Source organism: Eptatretus burgeri, chromosome 11 (assembly GCF_056783735.1).
Source record: "Eptatretus burgeri isolate ZD-2024b chromosome 11, Ebu_testis_v1, whole genome shotgun sequence".
Taxonomy (NCBI): domain Eukaryota; kingdom Metazoa; phylum Chordata; class Myxini; order Myxiniformes; family Myxinidae; genus Eptatretus; species Eptatretus burgeri.
In genome coordinates, this window is record NC_140971.1 from 76,871,237 (window position 1) to 76,880,352 (window position 9,116).

Below are 9,116 nucleotides of genomic sequence, written 5' to 3' on the forward strand. Positions count from 1 at the left end.
ATTCTGCAAACAGTGAAATAACTCAAATAAATCAAGAATTATTGATTACAATGAGGTCTTCATTTAAATGTTTACAGCTATGGTAACTTAAATGTAAATACAGCAAAAGTTATAAAACAAGAGGCAGAAGCAACGTTGTTCACCGTTGCCAAGCAACCACTTCCAGTTACAGCTCCATTGTCTACTAGCAATTAGCAGACCGAGGCTACACAGGCTGATTCAAGGATATTTTCGTTTACGAACAATTTCTGACGGTTTTGTGATTTTTTTTCCTGGGATATTGGCTTCGAGTTGCAGCAGTATGCAAAATTTCAGCTTTCTACCCCACCAAGAAGGTACTAAACATTTGTATCGGTGAGTTAGTCAGTCAAGTTAGTGGTTAAGAAAGAGCTTTATATATTAGAAGATGATCGAGGCTTCTGTGTTGGAGTGGCGACCTGTCCAGGATTGTGCCCAAGAGCCAAGGAGAAATATTTCTCATACATTTTGGAAGAATTTCTCATACTAGTGCGTGCCCGTATGTGCGTGCCCGTCCGTGCGTGGCCATACGTGAAAAAAAAAGAATTGTGCCGTTAATTGTGATGTCATAGCACCGTTTCCTGTCATTGGTTTGGTAAATAAATGGCCATAACTTGGGAACCATTGATTCTACCCCAGAATTGATTCTTCCCTACCCCAAGATTCTATCTTGCACACAGACAAACAGAAAGGGGTGAAAACATAACCTTCATCCTCAGTGAAGAAGGTATAATAAAATTAAATGCAAAATGTTCTTTTTGTCCTTTGCATTCTGTCTCACTTCCATTTTAACTCTTCTTTACTCTCAGGCTATGGCCCCTGGCCCTATCACTGTCTACTCTGTCTCACTTCCATTTTAACTCTTCTTTACTCTCAGGCTATGGCCCCTGGCCCTATCACTGTCTACTCTGTCTCACTACCATTTAAACTCTTCTTTACTCTCAGGCTATGGCCCCTGGCCCTATCACTGTCTACTCTGTCTTACCACCATATTAACTCTACTTTACTCTCAGGCTATGGCCCCTGGCCCTATCACTGTCTACTCTGTCTCACTACCATTTTAACTCTACTTTACTCTCAGGCTATGGCCCCTGGCCCTATCACTGTCTACTCTGTCTTACCACCATTTTAACTCTACTTTACTCTCAGGCTATGGCCCCTGGCCCTATCACTGTCTACTCTGTCTTACCACCATTTTAACTCTACTTTACTCTCAGGCTATGGCCCCTGGCCCTATCGCTGTCTACTCTGTCTTACAACCATTTAAACTCTACTTTACTCTCAGGCTATGGCCCCTGGCCCTATCACTGTCTACTCTGTCTAACCACCATTTTAACTCTTCTTTACTCTCAGGTCATGGCCCCTGGCCCTATCACTGTCTACTCTGTCTCACTACCATTTTAACTCTTCTTTACTCTCAGGCTATGGCCCCTGGCCCTATCACTGTCTACTCTGTCTCACTACCATTTTAACTCGACTTTACCCTCAGGCTATGGCCCCTGGCCCTATCACTGTCTACTCTGTCTCACTACCATATTAACTCTACTTTACTCTCAGGCTATGGCCCCTGGCCCTATCACTGTCTACTCTGTCTCACTACCATTTTAACTCGACTTTACCCTCAGGCTATGGCCCCTGGCCCTATCACTGTCTACTCTGTCTTACCACCATTTTAACTCTTCTTTACTCTCAGGCTATGGCCCCTGGCCCTATCACTGTCTACTCTGTCTAACCACCATTTTAACTCCTCTTTACTCTCAGGCTATGGCCCCTGGCCCTATCACTGTCTACTCTATCTCACTACCATATTAACTCTACTTTACTCTCAGGCTATGGCCCCTGGCCCTATCACTGTCGACTCTGCTGAATAATTCAGCTTCACTGATTTTATCGATACCTTTCATTATCTTAAACATCTCCATCATATCTCCTCATAACCACCTCCTTTCTCGTGTATAAAGCCCCGTCTCCTTCAGCCGCTCCTCATGGCCGAGTCGAGCTGGGCCCGGAATCAATCTCGTAGCCCTGTGCTGAACCCTCTCCATAGCATCTCTGTCCTTCCTGAGTTGTGGTGACCAAAACTGCACACAATATTCTAGATGTGACCCTCACTAAATTCCTGTACAATGTGAACACCACCTCTTTTGATTTATAAATGATCCCCCTCCTTATACAGCCTAAAACCCTTTTTGTTTTACCTGTAACTGCCTGGCATTGTTTTAGCTGGTTACCTCCCATATCTATTACCATCTCCAGATCCTTCTTCTGTGTGACACGCTCCAAAATTTCCCCTTACATCCTGTAATCTCTATTTTCATTGTTCTTTCCCATCCCCAACACCTTACACTTGCTCAGGTTAAATTCCATCTGTCAATCTTTTGCCCAATCTATGCAAGTATCAATACTTTCCTGAATCTGATCACCACCCCCTCTGCCAACTTAAACTCCAAATTTGATCGGTATTCAACGACTTAAATCAATTACATTCTTTTATATGAGCAGAGTGTAACGATATTGATCTTCAACTGTCATTGTCACGAGCGGCATGGCCGCCCAAGCCTTCTTGCATTGCGCATGCGCAGCTGGTGTTGTGTGTGCGTCATGGCCGCTTTTGGAATAAACTTGTTTCACGTCTACTGAATCAGAATCTGTGTTCATCGGCGTTATCTGTGAATGAATGATTACGGAAACATGGTGGCTGCGAGGTAAGCACCAGAGCACGCCGACTGACGACTTGATCGGCGCTGACACGCACCCACTGACGTGTATTTTGAGCTGTTTGTTGCGACATGTCCGTGGCCCGGGCATCGACAATGGGAGTGTCCCCACCGCCGTTTTTAGACACCGTCAGTGTTCCACTGGAGGACTGGAAAAGCTGGAAGCAACAGTAGGAAAACTACGCGATTGTTGCCAAGTTATCCAGTGAACCACCGGAATACAGGACGGCGATGTTTTTGCATTCCATCGGCCCGTCCGCGCTCAAGATCTACAACGGCGTGACCTTCGAACTGGAAACCGATGACCATGCCGCCGAGGATCCAAAAGATCTTGACACGCTGATCAGGAAATTTGACAATCACTTTATAGGTAAGGTCAATGAAACTTTTGAAAGATACCATTTTAACGGAAGAGACCAGAGACCTGATGAGAACATTTATGATTTTGTGACTGCCCTGAGAACCTTGGTAAAGACGTGCAACTTTGGCGAGCTACATGACAGTCTCGTTCGAGATAGAATCGTGATGGGCATCATTGACCAGAGCACCAGAAAGCGACTTTTGGAGCGAGACCTCTCACTGAAAAAGTGCATATCCATTTGCAAGAGTATGGAGGAATCTCGCAGCCGTCTCAAAGAGTTCGGAGCCACAGGTGCCGAGGCACAAACCGTGCACCGGGTCCAGCAGCGAGACAAAGGAAAAGGCCACACACCAAAGCGTTCGTCCACAAGATTTACCAAACCCTCAGAACAAAGACAGCAGGACTGTGAATTTTGTGGCTACAAGCACATCAGAAGTAAGGACAAGTGCCCAGCATGGGGAAAAACGTGCAAAAAAATGCAATGGGGAAAATCACTTTGCAAAAAAGTGTCGGAGGGCGAACATCCACATGATACAGGATGGAGGCAGCTCATCTGGTGACTGTGAGTGGACTGACTGCATAACAATGCGAGAAATTGTTCGCACTGTGACTGATGGCACAGATGAGATATATGCTGAAATGCTGATTGATGAAACACCAGTGAAGTTTCAGATAGATTGTGGTGCATCTGCAAACTTGCTACCAGCCAAGTACGCAAATCGATGCCAGCGTGACCCATGCAAGAAGACACTCCTTATGTGGAATAAAAGTGAGGTGAAGCCACTGGGCACCACAAGGCTGAAACTGCGCAATCCACAGAACAGAAAGAAATACTCTGTGGAATTCATTGTAGTGAAAGAGAACTCGGCCCCACTCCTGGGTGCAAAAGCAGTGCAACACATGGGACTGATCACTGTTAACAATAGTGAATCCAAGAGAGTTGCAAGCGTGAGGGATAAGACTGACCCTACGGCCGAACTTCTTGAGGAGTACAAAGATGTCTTTGGCGATGGTCTGGGCAAACTACCAGGGAAGGCCCATCTTGAAACTGACCCAACAGTTCCGCCAGTCATCTCGCCACCACGTCGGGTACCCATCACACTGAAGGACAGACAAGGGCACGCTGATCACAGAGCCCCAAACAATTCTGGGAAAACCACCAGTGGCACAATGGGAAAAGCTCTGCAGTCCGTACCAGTTAAGACAACTAGATCTGGACAAGTCATTAAGACTCCAGCCCGTTTCAAGGACTACACAGACACCATGGATGACGGGTGCTGAAGACCCAGTCAGGGAGTGATGTGCTGGGAACCTCTCCTCCCCTGCAGAGCTCCTATCATAAACAATAATTCTCATGTGGACACTTGTGTTTTACTATTTAATTGTTCACGATGTGTGCCTATATTTTGCATGTTGTCAGTATCAAACTCATCAGTGAAGCACATCCGACTGTTCCAAGAGACTGTACGCACGGTGATCCCGCCAGAGACAGTTGAACAACAAAAGGGGAAGGATGTAACGATATTGATCTTCAACTGTCATTGTCACGAGCGGCATGGCCGCCCAAGCCTTCTCGCATTGCGCATGCGCAGCTGGTGTTGTGTGTGCGTCATGGCCGCTTTTGGAATAAACGTGTTTCACGTCTACTGAATCAGAATCGGTGGTCATCGGCGTTATCTGTGAATGAATGATTACGGAAACACAGAGTACCCGCCATACGGGCGATCTTGTTCCAAGCATGCAACACATTCTTCTGATGCGTACCTTTATTTGGGAGGTGTATAGGCAAGTGACAGCTCTGCGTTGGCAAAAAAAAATAATAACCCAGTTACGTGCATGAAGCAAAAACATACCTTCTGCTTATAATACAAAACACCTCACGACACTGGAAAACGTGGGAACAGGAATACTGTACTGTAAATGTAAATGATGGAGACTTGTAATACCCTCCCTCACCTGAAGGTGGCGCCACACGATACACATTTACATGGAGAATTTGCGTCCCCCCCCCACCTCCGAAATCACCAGCAAATATAAAAGACCCCTATACGTTGATTGGGGTCACACTGATCCTATGTAGCAAGTCTGTGTGTAATTGGCCCAGAACTGTAGGAGGAGCAGCATGACAAACACACAAACACTGGTCCATGAATTATAGTGAGGACTCTGTCATGTTGATGCTGTACCGACATATTCCTGAAAACATCCCCAATATGATAAAACATTGGGGTCAATTGAGGTCCCCCCACCCCCGCAACCCCTACTCCATTGAAAATCCTGTGTATGGGCAGACTACATCCACTCCTTTTAATAGACACAATTCCCACAACCTCGTTCCAACTGCTTGTTATGATTCCACTTGTTCCCAACGAGGTTTTGCACTCAGTGTGATCCCTTTGTCCTCCGTAGTTGCACTCTTCTTCCATGAACCGACACCAGGCAAACAAAAATCACCGTTGTGCTTACGTAATATGTACACGTGAATATTATCCTCATGCAAAGGTATTCAGCGCCACCTGCTGTCAGATAATGCAACACCTTGTCTCCTCTTCTGTTGGGTGTGATTGATTTCAGGGTGGTGGCGATCTATTTATTACATACGTGAATATGTCAGAATATTTGACCTCCCCCTTCCCCCTCCTCCACACCCCTCCACACCCCTCCTATTTGACCTCCTCCACCTTCTTTATTTAATTCCTATCATCCCTTCTGTTCCTTCTTTCAATTTTAATGTTCACAATCCCCCCCCCCACCTCCTTTGCGTGTGCATAATAAAAAGATGGCTCCCACATCCCCCCACACCTACCCCTGAGAAAATGTCATGGGCAGAAAAAGAATAGTTGAAAGTTAATAAATCGACTGGAATTTGAATGCATGAAGTATTTGACCTGATTTGTTTTTACTGTTGGAGACCCAGTGGTTCATAAATCATGGATCCTCATGAGTGCGCAGAGGATGTCTTTCGGGAGACTTTTTAGGTGTACAACTTAGTTGGAGGTGGGATCTGTGTCTCATTCCTGCTGGAGCGGGGAGAGGGAAAGAGGGGAGGAGTCCAATTACTACTTGGGAGAGGGTGGGGCATGGGTTGCAGGTCGTGGTGGGGGTGGAAATCCCACTCCTGCTGGGGGTGAGAGGAGTCTCCTATCATGCTTGTGGGTGGGGGTGGTGTGGTCCCATTCTTGCTGGGGGGAGGTGGGGATGAGAGAGTTTGGGAAAAGTGTACTGACATGTATCCTGATTTATATGTTGAAACCTGTGATAGGTCAGTTGGATGCTCATTCAAAAAGATCTCTCAACGAAATACTCACGATAGTCCAAGGCAAGTCAAGAAAGTACAACGAGCCACTCGATTCATAATCAAAAAAATACTGACGAAATCTAATAAATCTATATTAATAATGTCAGTGTGTGTGTGTGTGTGTGTGTGTGTGTGTGTGTGTGTGTGTGTGTGTGTGTGTGTGTGTGTGTGTGTGTGTGTGTGTGTGTGTGTGTGTGTGTGTGTGTGTGTGTGTGTGTGTGTGTGTCAGTGTGGATTCTCCATAATTCCAAAACCATTAAACCTATCAGCCTGAAACTTTGCATGCACACAAAGAAAACTCCAAGGAAGTGCAAGACTGAAAAAAAATGGATGTTTGCGTTAATTAAAACACCCCTTTTAAAGATAATTAACGGCCTTATTGAATTATATCCTTTATATATAATTAAATACCGCTCCCTATGGAGTCGTAAGGAGTATCCGAAGTAACCTTGTTGGGGGTCTGAAGCCGCCATGTTTTTTTGGCCTACTCAACCATGCTTTGACTTGGAACAGGCTGCAATGATTTATTAACGATTAAGTTTTTTTTCTCACTTTCCTCACTCATATCGAATGAGTTCATCATCATAGCTATTTCATCATAGCTATGATATGATGTTCATCATAGCTATGAATTGTTGTATATATCGCTTTTGTAAGTACTATAATTTTCAAATTAGGAGCCAGGAGCGATTTCATGCATTATATGAAGTGATTTTACACCATCTACTCTCACGGACCAGTTAAAGTATATCATCGAAATATTATTTCGGTTTTGAGGATCGGATTTCATCCAGACTAAATAAATGTCGAAATCTGTTGTGAAATCTGATACTTTAAAGAAATAAAGTCTTATAACTCAGCCGATATACCTATTTACTTTAAATAAGCAAGGCTATGTTCCCTCCTCCATACATACACAAGAAAATGTGAAATTTCCAAAGCAATAAACTTCTCTTTTTCGACTGCTTGGAGAATTATATTAAGTGAAGAAAAAAGTTTAGGAACGTAACAAAATTAACTAGCTTCATTGAGCTATATGACTTTATGCATTCACTGCAACACCTCATGCCCTGTCCCCGAGAGGGACTGCCTATCCATTGCGTCTGCCAGATCTGTGTATATTTTCAGAGGTTTCACGAGGTGCTCTACAGGGAATCAAAGCAAATCTGGTGAAAAAGGACGTTTTAAAAAAAAATTATAATGCTTGCGTGGACCCTGAACTGATGTACCATGTGACACATGCACAGATGAGCAGGCAACATGCAGAAACTCTTGAAGATAAAGTCATTATATTAACGCATTCATTCTATTTCATTAACTGCTCCATGTGTGGTGAAAACTGGCTATAAAGTTAAAGGGATCCTACATGATATGCAGCGACAGCCTGGCCAACCGCTCCTTATCAAACATTTAATTGGCTTGCATGAGTGCTTAAACCACTTGCCGAGAACCCATTGTCGATAGCGGTAACACGCTGCATCATTTTGAGTGAATCGTTCACTCTTTGCGAATGCTTTGCCGTGCCACGTCATTCAGAGCAAGTGGTTCGTGCTCCGTCACCCTGAGCGAGTGGTTCATGCTCTGTCACCCTGAGCAAGTGGTTCATACTCCGTCACCCTGAGCGAGTGGTTCATGCTCCATCACCCTAAGCAAGTGGTTCATGCTCTGTCACCCTGAGGGAGCGGTTCATGCTCTGTCACCCTGAGCAAGTGGTTCATACTCCGTCACCCTGAGCGAGTGGTTCATGCTCCATCACCCTAAGCAAGTGGTTCGTGCTCCGTCACCCTGAGCGAGTGGTTCATGCTCTGTCACCCTGAGCAATTGGTTCTTACTCCGTCACCCTGAGCGAGTGGTTCATGCTCCATCACCCTAAGCAAGTGGTTCATGCTCTGTCACCCTGAGGGAGCGGTTCATGCTCCGTCACCCTGAGCGAGTGGTTCATTCTTCGTCACCCTGAGCGAGTGGTTCATGCTCTGTCACCCTGAGCGAGTGGTTCATGCTCCATCACCCTAAGCAAGTGGTTCATGCTCTGTCACCCTGAGGGAGTGGTTCATGCTCCGTCACCCTGAGCGAGTGGTTCATGCTCCGTCACCCTGAGCGAGTGGTTCATGCTCTGTCACCCTGAGCGAGTGGTTCATGCTCCTTCACCCTAAGCAAGTGGTTCATGCTCTGTCACCCTGAGGGAGTGGTTCATGCTCCGTCACCCTGAGCGAGTGGTTCATGCTCCGTCATTTTGAGTGAGTGGTTGTGAAAGAACACGTGATTTCCGAGCCGTTTGCTGTATTAATGCGTTTTCTAAATTACCGAGCCAAATTTTTTTTCGCATCCGTCACATGCAGCTGTTTATAAATGAATAATGTTTGTGAACATATCCCTGAAATATCTATATAAATGTAACGTTGTTTTTGGTGAAAGCTAAGGTTTCTGGATTGTACATAGTACATACTGAAGTCGGTAATCACACCGACTCCAACCTGCTGATTCCTGAAAAATTGCCGATATCGGCCAAGCACGTGTGTGTGCGTGTGTGTGTGTGTGTGTGTGTGTGTGTGTGTGTGTGTGTGTGTGTGTGTTTGTGTGTGTGTGTGTGTGTGTTGTTCATGAAGCATAACATATTCTCTCTGCTAACTCCCCTTCCACTACTCTCTCTCTCTCTCTCTCTCTCTCTCTCTCTCTCTCTCTCTCTCTCTCTCTCTCTCTCTCTCTCTCTCTCTCTCTCTCT